This window comes from Pan troglodytes, chromosome 3 (genome assembly GCF_028858775.2).
Source record: "Pan troglodytes isolate AG18354 chromosome 3, NHGRI_mPanTro3-v2.0_pri, whole genome shotgun sequence".
NCBI classification, from domain to species: Eukaryota; Metazoa; Chordata; class Mammalia; order Primates; family Hominidae; genus Pan; species Pan troglodytes.
Window position 1 is genome coordinate 44,533,000 of NC_072401.2, and position 18,588 is coordinate 44,551,587.

The 18,588-nt window shown below is 35.4% G+C and overlaps 1 protein-coding gene across 1 annotated transcript in view; it reads right to left on the reverse strand.

Annotated features, from left to right (window-relative positions):
* KCTD8 (potassium channel tetramerization domain containing 8) overlaps positions 1 to 18,588 on the reverse strand; it is a 281,546-nt gene that overhangs the window by 89,432 nt on the left and 173,526 nt on the right. The gene's annotated exons all lie outside the window — the stretch shown is intronic.

The following is an 18,588-nucleotide window of genomic DNA, read 5'->3' on the forward strand; positions in this document are numbered from 1 at the left end:
AGAAATAAAATACTTTACAGACAAGCAAATGCTGAGAGATTTTGTCACCACCAGGCCTGCCCTAAAAGAGCTCCTGAAGGAAGCACTAAACATGGAAAGGAACAACTGGTACCAGCTGCTGCAAAATCATGCCAAAATGTAAAGACCATCGAGTCTAGGAAGAAACTGTATCAACTAACGAGCAAAATAACCAGCTAACATCATAATGACAGGATCAAATTCACACATAACAATATTAACTTTAAATGTAAATAGACTAAATGCTCCAATTAAAAGACACAGACTGGCAAATTGGATAAAGAGTCAAGACCCATCAGTGTGCTGTATTCAGGAAACCCATCTCATGTGCACAGACAAACAGAGGCTCAAAAGAAAAGGATGGAGGAAGATCTACCAAGCAAATGGAAGACAATAAAAGGCAGGGGTTGCAATCCTACTCTCTGATAAAACAGGCTTTAAACCAACAAAGATCAAAAGAGACAAAGAAGGCCATTACATAATGGTAAAGGGATCAATTCAACAAGAAGAGCTAACTATCCTAAATATATATGCACCCAATACAGGAGCACCCAGATTCATAAAGCAAGTCCTGAGTGACCTACAGAGAGACTTAGACTCCCACACAATAATAATGGGAGATTTTAACACCCCACTGTCAACATTAGACAGATCAATGAGACAAAAAGTTAACAAGGATACCCAGGAATTGAACTCAGCTCTGCACCAAGCAGACCTAATAGACATCTATAGAACTCTCCACCCCAAATCAACAGAATATACATTTTTTTCAGCACCACACCACACCCAATCCAAAATTGACCACATAGTTGGAAGTAAAGCTCTCCTCAGCAAATGTAAAAGAACAGAAATTATAACAAACTATCTCTCAGACCACAGTGCAATCAAACTAGAACTCAGGATTAAGAAATTCACTCAAAACCACTCAACTACATGGAAACTGAACAACCTGCTCCTGAATAACTACTGGGTACATAACGAAATGAAGGCAGAAATAAAGATGTTCTTTGAAACCAATGAGAACAAAGACACAACATACCAGAATCTCTGGGACATATTCAAGGCAGTGTGTAGAGGGAAATTTATAGCACTAAATGCCCACAAGAGAAAGCAGGAAAGATCCAAAATTGACACCCTAACATCACAATTAAAAGAACTGGAAAAGCAAGAGCAATCACATTCAAAAGCTAGCAGAAGGCAAGAAATGACTAAAATCAGAGCAGAACTGAAGGAAATAGAGACAAATAAAAACCCTCAAAAAATTAATGAATCCAGGAGCTCGTTTTTTGAAAGGATCAACAAAATTGATAGACCGCTAGCAAGACTAATAAAGAAAAAGAGAGAAGAATCAAATAGATGCAATAAAAAATGATAAAGGGGATAGCACCACTGATCCCACAGAAACACAAACTACCATCAGAGAATACTACAAACACCTCTACGCAAATAAACTAGAAAATCTAGAAGAAATGGATACATTCCTCGACACATACATTCTCCCAAGACTAAACCAGGAAGAAGTTGAATCTCTGAATAGACCAATAACAGGAGCTGAAATTGTGGCAATAATCAATAGCTTACCAACCAAAAAGAGTCCAGGATCAGATGGATTCACAGCCGAATTCTACCAGAGGTACAAGGAGGAACTGGTACCATTCCTTCTGAAACTATTCCAATCAATAGAAAAAGAGGGAATCCTCCCTAACTCATTTTATGAGGCCAGCATCATCCTGATACCAAAGCCTGGCAGAGACACAACCAAAAAAGAGAATTTTAGACCAATATCCTTGATGAACATTGATGCAAAAATCCTCAATAAAATACTGGCAAACCGAATGCAGCAACACATCAAAAAGCTTATCCACCATGATCAAGTGGGCTTCATCCCTGGGATGCAAGGCTGGTTCAATATATGCAAATCAATAAATGTAATCCAGCATATAAACAGAACCAAAGACAAAAACCACATGATTACCTCAATAGATGCAGAAAAGGCCTTTGACAAAATTCAACAACCCTTCATGCTAAAAACTCTCAATAAATTAGGTACTGATGGGACGTATCTCAAAATAATAAGAGCTATCTATGACAAACCCACAGCCAATATCATACTGAATGGGCAAAAACTGGAAGCATTCCCTTTGAAAACTGCCACAAGACAGGGATGCCCTCTCTCACCACTCCTATTCAACACAGTATTGGAAGTTCTGGCCAGGGCAATTAGGCAGGAGAAGGAAATAAAGGGTATTCAATTAGGAAAAGAGGAAGTCAGATTGTCCCTGTTTGCAGACGACATGATTGTATATCTAGAAAACCCCATTGTCTCAGCGCAAAATCTCCTTAAGCTGATAAGCAACTTCAGCAAAGTCTCAGGATACAAAATCAATGTACAAAAATCACAAGCATTCTTACACACCAATAACAGACAAACAGAGAGCCAAATCATGAGTGAACTCCCATTCACAATGGCTTCAAAGAGAATAAAATACTTAGGAATCCAACTTAAAAGGGACATGAAGGACCTCTTCAAGGAGAACTACAAACCACTGCTCAATGAAATAAAAGAGGATACAAAGAAATGGAAGAACATTCCATGTTCATGGGTAGGAAGAATCAATATTGTGAAAATGGCCATCCTGCCCAAGGTAATTTATAGATTCAATGCCATCCACATCAAGCTACCAATGACTTTCTTCACAGAATTGGAAAAAACTACTTTAAAGTTCATATGGAACCAAAAAAGAGCCTGCATTGCCAAGTCAATCCTAAGCCAAAAGAACAAAGCTGGAGGCATCATGCTACCTGACTTCAAACTATACTACAAGGCTGCAGTAACCAAAACAGCATGGTACTGGTACCAAAACAGAGATACAGATCAATGGAACAGAACAGAGCCCTCAGAAATAATGCCACATATCTACAACTATCGGATCTTTGACAAACCTGACAAAAACAAGCAATGGGGAAAGGATTTCCTATTTAATAAATGGTGCTGGGAAAACTGGCTAGCCATATGTAGAAAGCTGAAACTGGATCCCTTCCTTACACCTTATACAAAAATTAATTCAAGATGGATTAAAGACTTAAATGTTAGATCTAAAACCATAAACACCCTAGAAGAAAACCTAGGCATTACCATTCAGGACATAGGCATGGGCAAGGACTTCATGTCCAAAACACCAAAAGCAATGGCAACAAAAGCCAAAATTGACTAATGGGATCTAATTAAACTAAAGAGCTTCTGCACAGCAAAAGAAACTACCATCAGAGTGAACAGGCAACCTACAAAATGGGAGAAAATTTTCGCAACCTACTCATCTGACAAAGGGCTAATATCCAGAATCTACAGTGAACTCAAACAAATTTACAAGAAAAAAACAAACAACCCCATCAAAAAGTGGGCAAAGGATATGAACAGACACTTCTCAAAAGAAGACATTTATGCAGCCAAAAGACACATGAAAAAATGCTCACCATCACTGGCCATCAGAGAAATGCAAATCAAAACCACAATGAGATACCATCTCACACCAGTTAGGATGGCAATCATTAAAAAGTCAGGAAACAACACATGCTGTAGAGGTTGTGGAGAAATAGGAACACTTTTACACTGTTGGTGGGACTGTAAACTAGTTCAACCATTGTGGAAGTCAGTGTGGTGATTCCTCAGGGATCTAGAACTAGAAATACCATTTGACCCAGCCATCCCATTACTGGGTATATACCCAAAGGACTATAAATTATGCTGCTATAAAGACACATGCACACATATGTTTATTGTGGCACTATTCACAATAGCAAAGTCTTGGAACCAACCCAAATGTCCAACAATGATAGACTGGATTAAGAAAATGTGGCACATATACACCATGGAATGCTATGCAGCCATAAAAAATGATGAGTTCATGTCCTTTGTAGGGACATGGATGAAACTGGAAATCATCATTCTCAGCAAGCTATCACAAGGACAAAAAACCAAACACCGCATGTTCTCACTCATAGATGGGAATTGAACAATGAGAACACATGGACACACGAAGGGGAACATCACACTCTGGGGACTGTTGTGGGGTGGGGGGAGGGAGGAGGGATAGCATTAGGAGATATACCTAATGCTAAATGACGAGTTAATGGGTGCAGCACACCAGCATGGCACATATATACATGTGTAACTAACCTGCACATTGTGCACATGTACCCTAAAACTTAAAGTATAATAATAATAATAATAAAAAGAAGGCAACCTTAGGCCTTTTCTTAGAAATTTTCATGTATATTTATTAAGACCAAACAGTTGGGTTTGAAAAAGGCTTTGGATAATTCTGTTGCAAGAAATATAGGTGATGTATTCCACATAAGGAGAAACTGCTGAAAGCACAAATGGGTCGTTGGCAACCATGCTATCCCCAATAACTTTATTTTAAGAAATGTATTTAGATATACGTTATTGATGCTTATTTGTTCATTTGATTTTCATGTCAAGATGATTACAATTTTCTCTTTAGTCTTGTACTACATTTAAATAGGGAGAAGAGGTCCTTTGAAATCTATTGATTCTCAGACTAGCATTTCTTTTTACCAAAGGCCCTACCCAACATTTTTTCTTCTTTCATTCCTACATTTGTTTCATATTTTAAGAGTATGAAAAGAGGTATCCTACATGTTGACTACATGGATTATTAAATAAATTTTTAGAGAGGAAAATGAAGGTATACACTGTATACCCTCTCCACATATCACATAGAGGCGTGAATTTAGGAGCCAATTTGAGGCTAAAAATCCATGAGGAAAGGATAACCATTAACAAATAAATCAATGTCATGTTTACACTTACATTATTGATTAAAATCCTAATATATTACAGTGTTATTTCCTATCAGAAGAGATAACGCACTTTAAAATCTTTTCAGTTAGGCTTCATCCTCAATCAATATTTACATAGAATACAAATCCTCTAGAAGGAATATTCACCCTAATGAATAGTAATCAATCATGATAGAGATATATTGAGTATGCCAGATAATTAATTTGCTAATAATTACTTCATTATGAGAGACAGAATAGCATAATGGCTAACAGTCTGCGGGCTCTGGACTCAGACTTCTAGTTTTCAAATCTCAATGTCACAGTTTACTGAGTGTGTGACTGCTGGGGATAGGCCCCCAAATCTGGCCATAAACTGGTCCCAAAACTGGCCATAAACAAAATCTCTGCAGTATTGTGACATGTTTGTGATGGCCATGATGCCCACACTGAAGGTTGTGGGTTTACAGGAATGAGGGCAAGGAACACCTGGCCCACCCAGGGCAGAAAACTGCTTAAAGGCATTCTTAAGCCACAAACAATAGCATGAGCGATCTGTGCCTTAAGGACATGTTCCTGTTGCATATAACTAGCCAGAGCCCATCCCTTTGTTTCGGCCCATCCCTTTGTTTCCCATAAGGAATACTTTTAGTTAATCTATAATCTATAGAAACAATGTTTATCACTGGCTTGCTGTCAATAAGTATTTGGGTAAATCTCTGTTTGGGGCTCTCAGCTCTGAAGGCTGTGAGTCCCCTGATTTCCCACTCCACAAGCTATATTTCTGTGTGTGTGTCTTTAATTCCTCTAGTGCCGCTGGGTTAGGGTCTCCCCAACCAAGCTAGTCTTGGCATGTGATCCTGTTAATTCCTCTATCAAATGAAAATGAGAAAGTACCTATACCTCAGGGAGTTGAGGGCATCATGAAATGAGAAGACATACATTGAGTGTCAACACATAGTAGAGGTCCATCAATAAATACCCATGGTATTATATCACACATATATATATAAATGCTGAACCATAAGTAACTGCTGTTTTTCAATATCCATCAAGTATTGTCAATTTAATAAGTTTCCATTCAATCAAAACATACACAGTGAATCTACAGGGATTTCAAAGTAACTACACAAAAATTAGCAACAGGAACATTTTTTTCCACAGAACCTTTTTCAGAAAGATAAATGATGAACAAATAAGCAAAAAAAATTTTTTTAAAAAGTACTTCTACTGTATATATTATGGAATCCACACAGACTTGTCCCATCGCTCATACTTAATTATAAAGTAATATACAATAAAATTCATTATGAGGCACTTTATGAATTTGATGAACTGTAAACCATCAGATATTTAAAATATGTGTAGAATGAAGTGCTTTCCCTTGTACTTAAGTTTTTGAAAAAATTATAATCTATTCAGGAAAATATTTTAACACTAAGCATTCTTAAATAATTTTTGGTAACAATAAACTCTCACACATCCGTGGAGTAGGTGCATGTAGATTGTATTAATGGTAACAGAGGTTACTGAATTGTGCATTTTGATTAAAAGATTGATTCAACAGATCTATTTTTATGTTAGTCATGAATGAGGCATGATGTCAGACCCTAGGGAGACAATGATGAGTGAGACAGGGAGGGTCTCTGCTCTCAAACACACATATCACTGGAACTACTGAAATCCACTTATTACTGCAATGCCACCAACACAGAGAATTGAAAATTCCTCAAATACGAAAACATAAATTCTTTTTCTCAATCGAATGAGCATTTAATAGGGCCAGGGTTGTTGATAGTTCCAAAAAGAGAGTATAAATAGTTCTTATGGGGAAGAGTATCCCTCTTCATTTATGAGTCACATCACATATCAGCAACCAAAAAAATTCTCACTTGACTTGAAGAGTTAGATAACTAACAAGATAGGAAAATGGAAGAATAAAAGGTGAATCACAAATCTACTTAAATAATTCTATTATATAACAGCTAACTTTTTAGCAGCTTATTCCACAATAAGGTTTCCAAGGTAAAAAAAATCAAACATTGATAAAAATTCAAAAGATGATATTCACTCCATGTGACATATATAATTCATCATTTTCTCTATGTGACCATAATACAGGTAAAGAACAAGTATATTGAAAGGCATTTGACTATCTATTTGAATTTAAAAAGCTGCTCTCCCAGGATCAAATTTACAGCCAAAAATGCATGTGTGTACGTATGTCATATGTACATTAACAAAGCTGTACATAAAAATTTTCTAAAAGAAAACAACTACGACATTTTCAATGTTAGCATCATAAAACCTTAATGAATTTTTTATGACTGAAAGACTGCAGAGGCTTGGAATACAAATTAGAAGTCTTATAAAAGATTGAAAATGTCTCTCATTCCAATCATTGAACCACTGGCAAAAAGACGAAGATGGGGAAAGGAGTCAATTTTCCTAAATTCAAAAGAAAAATTTCCCTAAATTAAATTGCCAGAATACTTTATAAATGGTCATTTCCTAATTTTTCCCATTGACAATTGGAGAACTCTTTAGAGAAATATGTATTTCACAAAATAACATTGTTAAAAACAAAAAACACATGTGACAGGGCAAACCCAACATGTCAGTTAAGCCAAATAATCTGGACGTCTGTGAAATAATAAAAATGACTGATAAACCCAAAACACTATAATGATAATGTACATTATAATTATCTTGTCAATATGAGCAGATGTTAAGTTGGATTGTCATAGTTAGGTTTGTTAAAATCCACACTCAAGTCTGAGGACAAAAACATAGATTGTTATTATCTAAAACTTCTATTTCTTTTAAAAAATCTGTTGTTTGAAATCATGTAAATATTCAATAGCAGAAAAAAAGTCCTATTAAGTTTACTTTTCTAAATTTAAAAAAGATTATAACCTCTCCCTGTATTCTTTAACTCTACAGATAGTTTTAATAAAATTGAACATTTGGCCAAATTTAGATAAAGTAAAAAAGATTTTATAATATTGGTTTAGACAGAGACACCTCATGGGCTTGATAAATAATTTCAAATCCCTGCTTCCCTCCTTGGAATAATTTAGGGAGATTTAACTTTTTAACTTTAGCAAAGACCAAGAATGTTAAATGAGTCTACTGAATGATGTCATATGGTTTCCAGCAAAACTACTCAATCATTTCTGTTTAAAGGTAATCAACTTAATTTAATATTATAATGGTGCAAAAGTAATTGCAGTTTTTGCCATTACTTTTAATGCAACAACCTAATATTTTCACTTTTTAGTCTCCATAATCACTACCTAAAAACTTTCAGTTTTTCCATGAACTGGTAAAGTCTGAAGCTCTTCCATGTCAGACATAAAGTTAAACATCACATTATACTGCAGTCGAATCTCAGTTCTTACGAGTCATTCTTCTGATTTTCACACTATTTCTACTATATTGAATTATCAAATTGTATTGTTTTTGAGTACCTAAACTTAATTATGTTAATATTTATATAGTCATTTCTTGGCCCATGTCAAAAATTTGGTTGAAAATTACTTGTATCATTCATAATGAGGGTTTAAAGTCTAGACTGGAAAGTATATCCCTAATACATTTTATCATCTTTCTAAAATATCCTCACCTTAATACATTGTATCTTCTTTCTAAAACATCCTCAAACCCAGATTAGATTGGCCAGGCAACTTGCTATAAAGCAAAAAAAAAAATCCACTATTTTGCCTTCTGAATGAAGTTTAATCAATTTAGAGACTAGAATGTGGTCCACTGCAATCTATTAATGCTTCTTTATCATTCATGCTAATTAAAATGTTCTACATATACACAAAGTTGTAAAGTCTTTTTTACTACCCAGAATGGCTTTTAGAAAGTGAAGTGACTTTCTAAGAATATATGTCTTGATGGTAACTTAGAATAAAAGAAAATAAAACTTCTACATATGAGACAGGATAAAGATTATACTGCTCCTTAAAGTGTATGGAAAGTTGGAGAAGGTATCCTAAAAATGGAGTGTAGAAATGAGACAGGGATCATATGGAAGATGTAAGTGCACATGTGACTAGAGATAATAGGCATATAAAAGATTGATTCTTAATGTTACACACAGTGGGGTGTGAATATAAGCCTTTCCTGTGCTTGTTCCTAACATTTGGGTAAATCATCTTTATGAGAAAATACTTTTTAATTTCTCTCTTTCTGTCTTCTCCCTCCTTTCTTCCTCCTTTCCACCCTCTGTCCCTCCCGCCCTCTCTCCCTTTTATTTTATCATATGAGAATCAAAAAAGAGATAATGTAATGTACCCATAGCAGGCATAAAAGCATGGAAACAGAAGTGATCAAAAGTTTTTGAGAATTTCTAAAGCTTTAGGAGGAGAAAGTTTTTAGTCATCTATAAACTGTACAAATGAGGACACAAACTGACTTCAGGCTTACATGTCTAAACTAGAAGAAGTTGAAATAAGGTTTAATCAAAGCTAAGAATCTACTAAACTACAAAGTATAATCTTAAAATGTAAATGCAACAGCTTCTTTATGATGTCCTTTACCAGCTTTTTATTTCTTGTACATCGTGGTGGGACAAACTGGTTCTAGGAAGTGGCAGCTGTTACATTTTGCATGCCCATGTGAGGGGCAATATTCAGAGAGGTTCAAATGCCAGTCTAGGGAGAATTCTCTCAGCAAAAGATATGGTAGTATAAAGAGAGTGATGGGAAGAAAATAGGAATGATGCTGCCACATAAAGCTTCCAACAGAAAAGCAGAACTTTTAATAAGACATTAATTAACAAATTGGCATCAGTGTAGCAAATATTTAGTAAAGGTCTGTATTAAAATATAATTGAACTTGATTAAAATATGGTTTCTTATTTCATGAGAGTCAGTAAAAATTTCAGGGTGGTTACTTCCATGGTCCCAAAAGAGTGGCATCCCAAGGGTGGTGTGGTAGAAGCCATCTGACCTGGTGCAGGCAAAAAGGCAGACACATTGTCTGCAGACAATCTAAAACAGTAAGAAAACCATATGAAAGTTGGTCTTTTTATTACTGTATCCCCATGTATGGATTATTCTAAACAATTTCCATAATAAGATACTCCTCCCTGAAAACACTTTTCATTCAACTAAGTTTTAAACAGTTGCTACAGGTTTCACCAAGTTTTATTAATTATGTGTATGCTTCAAATTAATACATTTATGTTATATATCCTTTAATAATGTATTCTAGGTGAAAATTAATACAGAGAATTCTAAGTTATATAGTTGGCCTCTTACTCGTTTGGATGCAGCTATATGTATTCCTTTTTAAAATAATTATCTAAGGATTCAAAATTGTTTAAATTTGCTGAGGACATTATTTTGGGCTTTATCCCTTGTGGTAATAAATATTCTTTAGTCTAAACAGTAGATTCCAAATAAATAATAATGGCACAATAACTATGAAAAGAAAGTAACCAATCTTGAATCACCTGAACTCTATCATTCTATATAACTAGTTGGTATTTTGTGTGTATGTGTTTTAAAATTTTTTAAACAGTAAAGCCAAGTGAGAACTGCAAGAAGTCATATTTTTGTTTGGTAAGTGCAAATTTTATCTCATACATTAGCTATTTTACTCAGCTTAAATAAAGTTCACATTTAATATTCTCTCAAAATATTTGTTCTAAAATTAAAGAATGAATTGAGAAAGTATCATTATTGATTATTTCATGAGACTTACTTACTGAAAATAATTTTGTCAGACAAAGAATGGGAGTGTTTAAAAAATGATCTTCATCAATGTTTTAAGTACTCTACGTACGCCACTAAGAGAACTTTGGTCCAAATCCCAGCCTAGCTACTTAACTCTGTGACACTGGGCAAGAGATGAAGTTTCTCTATCTGTAATTTGGAAATAAAACATTCTTATTTAATTGGATTATTCTGAAAATTAAATGAGTTAGTACAGGTAGTTAGAACAGCACCTGGAAAATATTAACTAACTGATAAACATTAAAGTTATTAATATTCATGCTAGAAGACATGACAGACCATCAACTCCTAAAATGAGTACCTCAAATTAATAAGCCTATGAAATATTAAAGGAAAGAAGATTATAGTAAAAATCCCAAATAAGACAAAACAAATAAAAAGAAAAATACCTTTATATGAATATCTCAAGCTTTGATAATTATAATTTATATTAGCATATAAAGGACTCCATGACAAGGAAATCTTTTAATTTTGTTTAATCTTATTTTTCGCTTATCTAGGCCATAAGATCCGCTTTCAGGAGTATTTCTTGAAAAGAAACAGTACACTAACAGTACACTAACACTGTTAGAAAAGAAATAGTAACTAACAGTGTTAGAAAAGAAACAGTACAATGTTGGTACACTGCAAAAAACAGATACACAGAGTAAATCATTCATTCATTCATTCATTCAATAAAAGCTTACTAAACAATCAAAGAACCAATTATATCAAGCTATAAACAGTCCATAGGGGAACTAGACCCCTGTTTTTCGTCAATAATTAATTAATTAATAATTTATTAGTAATGCACATTATGGAGCACTTACTTACATAAATGTTTCCTAAACATTTTACGTGCATCATTATTTTTTAACTCTTACTTCAATCCTATGTAGAAATAGTAACAACCATTTTTAAAGATAAAGAATCTGAGGTTTGTAATCATCCAACCAGTAAGTTGTGGAATTGGACTTTGGACCAAGATATTCCTGATACCAAAATCTGGGTTCTGACTACACTACTATATTCTTAAGTAAATTTTACTCCATTCCTAAAGAAGCTTACTGTCTGGAAATAACAATAAGTTTATACAGAAAGTTACAAGGATTGTATTAAATTTTCTCTTGTTGCCTTGCCTTCTGGAAGGCTCAGGGCTAAGGAATGTGATTGGTTTAATAGTTTATTTTAATCTTGAGTTCCTGACACAGTTACCTACTCTCTGTTTTTCATCACTTTTGGTTTCCTCTTCTATCTTTGTTTAAATGTTTGATTTATCAAGAGTCTTTTACACAGACATATAAATTAGGCCAAATCCATTGAGGAGGCAATAGCTGGAAACCTTAGGAAAGAAATCCAAATATATAGTAACTATATGTATCAACACGAAACTTTCACTCATAATACTGTATTATGTAACCAAATTATTCTCCACACAATATGTTCCCAATAGATGTCAGGGTTTCTTGCTTTTTTCCACTTATCCTTTCCTAACCCCACTTTCTGTCTATTCCTGTGGCAGGAAAAGAAAAACAGCTATCAAGTGCTCTTAATAGGATAGCAATGCCTATTAAAAGTTAGAATATTAATATAGTAGAATGGTAATTACTTTCATATTGCTTAAAAGGGCAATGGTGAAAAATGAAGGGAGCAGCACATTTGTAGAGGTGATGATGAAATAGTTTAGAAACTGTAGAAGAAAGAGCCAATAGTCATTGACTCTCCGGCCTTATTCTGGCAAGTCATACAGACATACTTTAAAATTTTGTAGACTTGGAAAACACATCACACTCACATTGATCAACAGTATTCAAATTTTAATGAATGGTATCTAAAATCAGAAATGATGAGAGTATCAATGACCTGTTTCACAGCCAGGCCCATACCTCATCTCCATTCTCATCCTTTCTGACCTCTCAACCATCACTCAAAGAGTTGAACTCCCAGTCTCCATTATTTCTCAGATATGGAGAGGACAGACTCCACTGGCAACCAAAACCTTCTGCATGCTTTCCCCAATATTTTCTTTATTGATATGCTGTGACTGCCAGGCTATCTCCTATCTATTTTTATTTCTTGCACTCTTAAATCAGGGAAGCCTTTCTCTTACGGTCTGTTAGGAGAGGCACTTAGTGGAAACAGCCCAAGCTTTGGAATCAAATAATTCTGGATCTTAGTTCCCATTACATGTCAGCTTTGTGGCTCGGGATAAATTGGCTGTACCTTTACATTTCATTTTTATGTGTAAAATGGAGATAGTCATATTTGCATAAAGGTGTGTGCATTATCTATAGTTGCCATAACAATCACCATAAACTTAACAACTTCAATAAAATTCATTTATTATCTCACAGTTTCAGTGAGTCAAAAATTCAGGCACAGTGTGGCTCAGCAAGGTTATCTGTGTAAAGTCTCACAAGGATGAAACCAAGGTGTTGCATATCCTGTATTCTGTATTGGAAGTTGGGGGAGACCTGCTTCCCAGTTCATTCAGGAGGCTAACAGAATTCAGTTCCTGTTCATGCTTTCAACTTGCTCCCTTCTATCTTCAAGCCAGCCATGGTGCTTGGAGTCCCAATGCTTCAAGTCTCTCTGATTTCTTCTTCTGCCCTCAGCAGAGAGAAAGATCTGCTCTTAAGTGCTTATATGATTACGCTGGGTCCACCAGGATAATCCAAGATAATCTTTCTATTATATAGTCAATTCATTAGTAACTTTAATTACATCTAGAAATTCCCTTGTTCCCACATACATAGCATATTCATGAGCATGATCTCCAGGAAACAAACGTCATGGGGAACAAAATTCTGCCTACCAAAAGGATTAGTGTGAGGATCAAGTAAGTAAACACATATGCAGGTTGCAGGGTCTTTATGGTGCCAGCCAGATTTTGAACACATACTAAATAATTACTTATTTATCTCTTCTTTGCTCACACCACAACATATATATACATGCTTTTCTTAACTTTGATATGTTGGCTTGTGTCTCATCTTTAAAGATTAGATAGATTCACTAAGATGAAATGCAACTTTTCTATTTTGATCTCATTTATACAGGTATTAATGAATTAAAAACCAAACAAACAAAAATGTTTACTTTAGTATTTTTCCTTGATTTTTTTATGATCAAGTTATAGCCTAAATCCTTGGCTTCTCATTTAACCAAGGAATGACAGAGATCTTGGAAATTTTCAGTCATCTTGGAGAAGACACTATGAAATTTATATAATTCCTAATCTAGGTAATTTATAGTAGAGAGAAAATGGTAGGGAAAGCTTTCTCTTACCTTTCGAAGAACTAAGAAATTACAAAGAGCATGCCAAGGCCAAAGCACACCTGTATTAGGCCTGAATTAAACAGAGAGAATCATCTAACTTTTTTTCCAATCAAATGATAAAAATAAAAGCCCTAGAAGCTTTTTGAAACAGGTAGGAGCCACTGGACAATATATGATTCATACTGCTACCCTCTGGGTATCTTTTCAATCAGCAGATTCAAGTTTTAAAGTAATTGGTATTATTTTTCCCTCTCCTCAAACACTCAGCTTTTCTATCACTCCTTTTCTCAAATTTAAGACCATTCAAGCACTCGAACTTCAGGGATGGCAATTATTAATTTCACTACTAAGGCTTGAGAAAACAAATAAGCTGCTCCAGAGTGAAGAAGGACTTTATGCCTCCATTGTATGCTCTCCCTCACAACTCCCCTAGGCTAAGGACACTATCACAGGGAATCCAATTGTGGAAGGGGACAGATGCATTTCTATGCAGCTCTCCTCCTAGCCAGTATAATAGTGATGGTTCTCTTTTTTCACTCTAGAAGTTTCTCTGTACCATATACACTCTTTTCATTATGATCCTATAGCACTTGCCAAAGCTGGATAAAATTCTTGCAACCTACTATTGAGCTGGTATTCTTGGTTGTCTGCTTGGGTTTCTATGCTTTATGTGTATCACTTCAGAATGAGTTTAAATTGAGAGAAAAAGTAAGTACGAAGGTAATGTTTCATTAGTAGTGACATGAAATGTGAGCTGGTATAGCTAGAGGTAGCTTAGAGGAGAGATACATATTCTTTGATGTCTATAAGAAAAGCGCCATTTTTATAAAGATGATAGAGTTTCGGAGCTAGGAGATTAAAAATTCCCGGATACAGCTATCTGACTTTAAAAATGAGTAAGTTGAGGACAAGAGAAGTGAAGGAATTTGCTGAAAGTGGTATGACTTAATCAAGGCTGGTGAGGATTAGCAAAATGAGAGCCAGTCTGAAGTCACTACATTACATGCCCCAACTCCTTCAAAACTATGCAAAACTCTGTCACTTGTAAAATAATCTCCATTTATCTGTACCCAACTAAAATAATGCTGATCACATTCACATTCCTGGTTGTTGAGTCTCATTAACTGATTGCAAAAGAGTAAAATTTATGGATCACTTTTTAAATATGGAATGCACCTTAATGGCTTCCATTTCATAAAGTGTACATATTTTCCTACACAGATTTAGAAGAAATACATGTCCTGCTTTCTCCTTGGCACATATTAAGTCATACATGACTAAAGTATCAGAGATAAATGCTTCCAACAAATTCTTCTGGACACCACTCTGAACAAACTGATGTGTACACTCATTAAATACTGGGGTCTGACTGATAAGAATTTTCTGTGAGCCTTTTGCCTAATGACATTAAGACAGAGTTCCCAATTTGTACTTGTGGTGATTTACTGTTGCCATTCCAACCATAATGATGGAAAATGTTTTTCCACTATCATTTAATTAGCCAAGCAATCCTAGTAGAAATTAGTCTTGAAAATGTACCAGCAGAGAGAAGATTGAGAGCAGCTATAAAGAACTTTGCACCAAGACGAGACAACTTTAATAGAATGGCACTGGTATTAAACATTATCAATAATAGGAGTAATCCTTTCCAATAAAATAATTAAAACCAGAGGCCCTCAGCTTTTTGGGGCTTGTATTCCCTATCCACGTAATGAAGAGGCAGGTCTAGCATATTTGAAATGTTATTTCTAGTTCTAGGACTCTATTTCATTCCCAAAATGATGACCTAAATGAGTGGCCCTGAGGATAAATAGCCTGTTAATAAATATTCTAAAATAAATGTAAAGTGATCCTAAAACAAAAAAGAAAATCTAGCTTGATTAACTACATATGGCCAGTAACAGTTTGATGCATTCAGCAAAGTACAGGCATACCTTGTCTTACTGTGCTTTACTTTATTGCACTTCACAGATGTTGTGTTTTTTTTTTAAACATTGAAGGTTTGTGGCAACCTTGCATCAAGCAAGACTATTGGGGTCATTTTCCCAGTAGCACATCCTCACTTTGTGTCTCTGTGTCACATGTTCGTCATTCTCACATTATTCCAAACATTCTTATTAATATTATACCTGTTATAATGATCTTTGCTCAGTGACCTTTGATGCTACTATTGTAATTGTTTTTGAGGCATCACCAACCACACCCATCAAAGATGATAAACTTAATTGCTAGATATTATGTGTGTTCTCCATCTCTCTCCCTCCCCATGAGCCTCCCCATTCCTGAGGTACAACAATACTGAAATTAGGCTCATTAATAAACCTACAATGTCCTCTAAGTGTACAAGTGAAAGGAAGTCATGTGTCTCTCACTTCAAATCAAAAGCTAGAAATGATTAAGCTTAATAAGAAAACATGTTGAAAGGTGAGACAGGCCAAAATCTGAACCTCTTGCACCCAACAGCCCAAGTTGTGAATGCAAAGGAAAAGTTCTTGAAGGAAAGTAAAAGTGCTAAGCCAGTGAACACATGAGTGAAAAGAAAGAAAAAGAGCCTTATTTTTGATATGATGGCAGTTTTAATGATCTAGATAGAAGATGAAACCAGTCACAACATTCCATTTAGCCAAAGTCTAGTCCACAGAAAGGCCCTAAATCTCTTCTATTCTATGAAGGCTGAGAGAGGTGAGAAAGCTGCAGAAGAAAAGTTTGAAGCTAGCAGAGTTTGGTGCATGAGGTTTAAGGAAAGAAACTATTTCTATAACAGAAAAAGCCAAAGTGAGGCAGCAAATGCTAATGTAGAAGCTGCCCCAAGTCATTCAGAATATACAGCTAAGATAATTGAGGAAAGTGGCTACAAAAACAACACATTTTATTATTATTATTATTATTATTATTATTATTATTGTTATTTTTGAGACAGAGTCTTGCTCTGTCACCCAGGCTGGAGTGCAATCTCAGCTCACTGCAACCTCCACCTCCCAGGTCCAAGATATTCTCCCGCTTCAGCCTCCCAAGTAGTTGGGATTACGGGCATATGCCACCATGCCCGGCTAATTTTTGTATTTTTAGTAGAGACAAGGTTTTGCCATGTTGGCCAGACTGGTCTCAAACTCCTGACCTCAGGTGATCTGCCCGCTGTGGCCTCCCAAAGTGCTGGGATTACAAGCATGAGACACCATGCCTAGCCCAGATTTTCAATGTGAATAAAACGGTGGAAGAAGATGTCATCTGACATTTTCATAGCTAGAGAGGTGAAGTCAATGACTGGCTTCCAATCATTAAAGGACAGGTTGACTCTCTTGTTAGGGTCTAATGCAGCTTATGATTTTAAGTTAAAGCCAACAGTCATATTCCAGAAGTCCTATGGATCTTCTAGGGCCCTTAATAATTATTCTAAGTCTACTTTGCCTGTGATCTATAAATGGAACAAGAAATCCTAGATGACAGCACATCTGTTTACAGCATGGTTTACTATTTTAAGCCCACTATTGAGATCTACTACATAGAAAAAAGATTCCTTTCAAAATATTACTGCTCGATGACATGATTTTATATTTAGAAAACTCCATCGTCTCAGCCCAAAATCTCCTTAAGCTGATAAGCAAATTCAGCAAAGTATCAGGATACAAAATTAATGTGCAAAAATCACAAGCATTCCTGTACATCAATAACAGACAAACAGAGAGCCAAATAATGAGTGAACTCCCATTCACAATTGCTACTAAGAGAATAAAATACCTACGAATACAACTTACAAAGAATGTGAAGGACCTCTTCAAGGAAAACTACAGACCACTGCTCAAGGAAATAAAAGAGGACACAGACATTTGGAAAAACATTCCATGCTCATGGATAGGAAGAATCAATATGGTGAAAATGACCTTACTGCCCAAAGTAATTTATAGATTCAATGCTATCCCCATCAAGCTACCACTGACTTTCTTCACAGAATTAGAAAAAAAACTACTTTAAACTTCATATGGAACCAAAAAAGAGCCCACATAGCCAAGACAATCCTGGGCAAGAAGAACAAAGCTGAAGGCATCATGTTACCTGACTTCAAAGTTTACTACAAGGGTACAGTAACCAAAACAGCATGGTACTGGTACCAAAACAAATATATAGAACAATGGAACAGAACAGAGGCCTCAGAAATAACACCACATACCATCTGATCTTTGACAAACCTGACACACACAAGCAATGGGGAAAAGATTCCCTATTTAATAAATGATGTTGGGAAAACTGGCTAACCACATGCAGAAAACTGAAGCTGGACCCCTTTCTTATACCTTATACAAAAATCAACTCAAGATGGATCAAAGACTTAAATGTAAGATCTAGGATCACAAAAATCCTAGAAGAAAACCTGGGCAATACCATTCAGAACGTAGGCATGGGCAAAGACTTCATGTCTAAAACACCAAAAGGAATGGCAACAAAGCAAAAATTGACAAATGGGATCTAATTAAACTAAAGAGCTTCTGCACAGCAAAAGAAACTATCATCAGAGTGAACAGGCAACCTACAGAGTGGGAAAACATTTTTGCAATCTATCCATCTGACAAAGGGCTAATATCCAGAATCTGCAAAGAACTTAAACAAATTTACAAGAAAAAAGCAAACAGCCCCATCAAAAAATGGGCAAAGGTTATGAACAGACACTTCTCAAAAGAAGACATTTATGCAGCCAACAGACATATGAAAAAATGCTTATCATCACTGGTCATTAGAGGAATGCAAATCAAAACCACAATGAGAT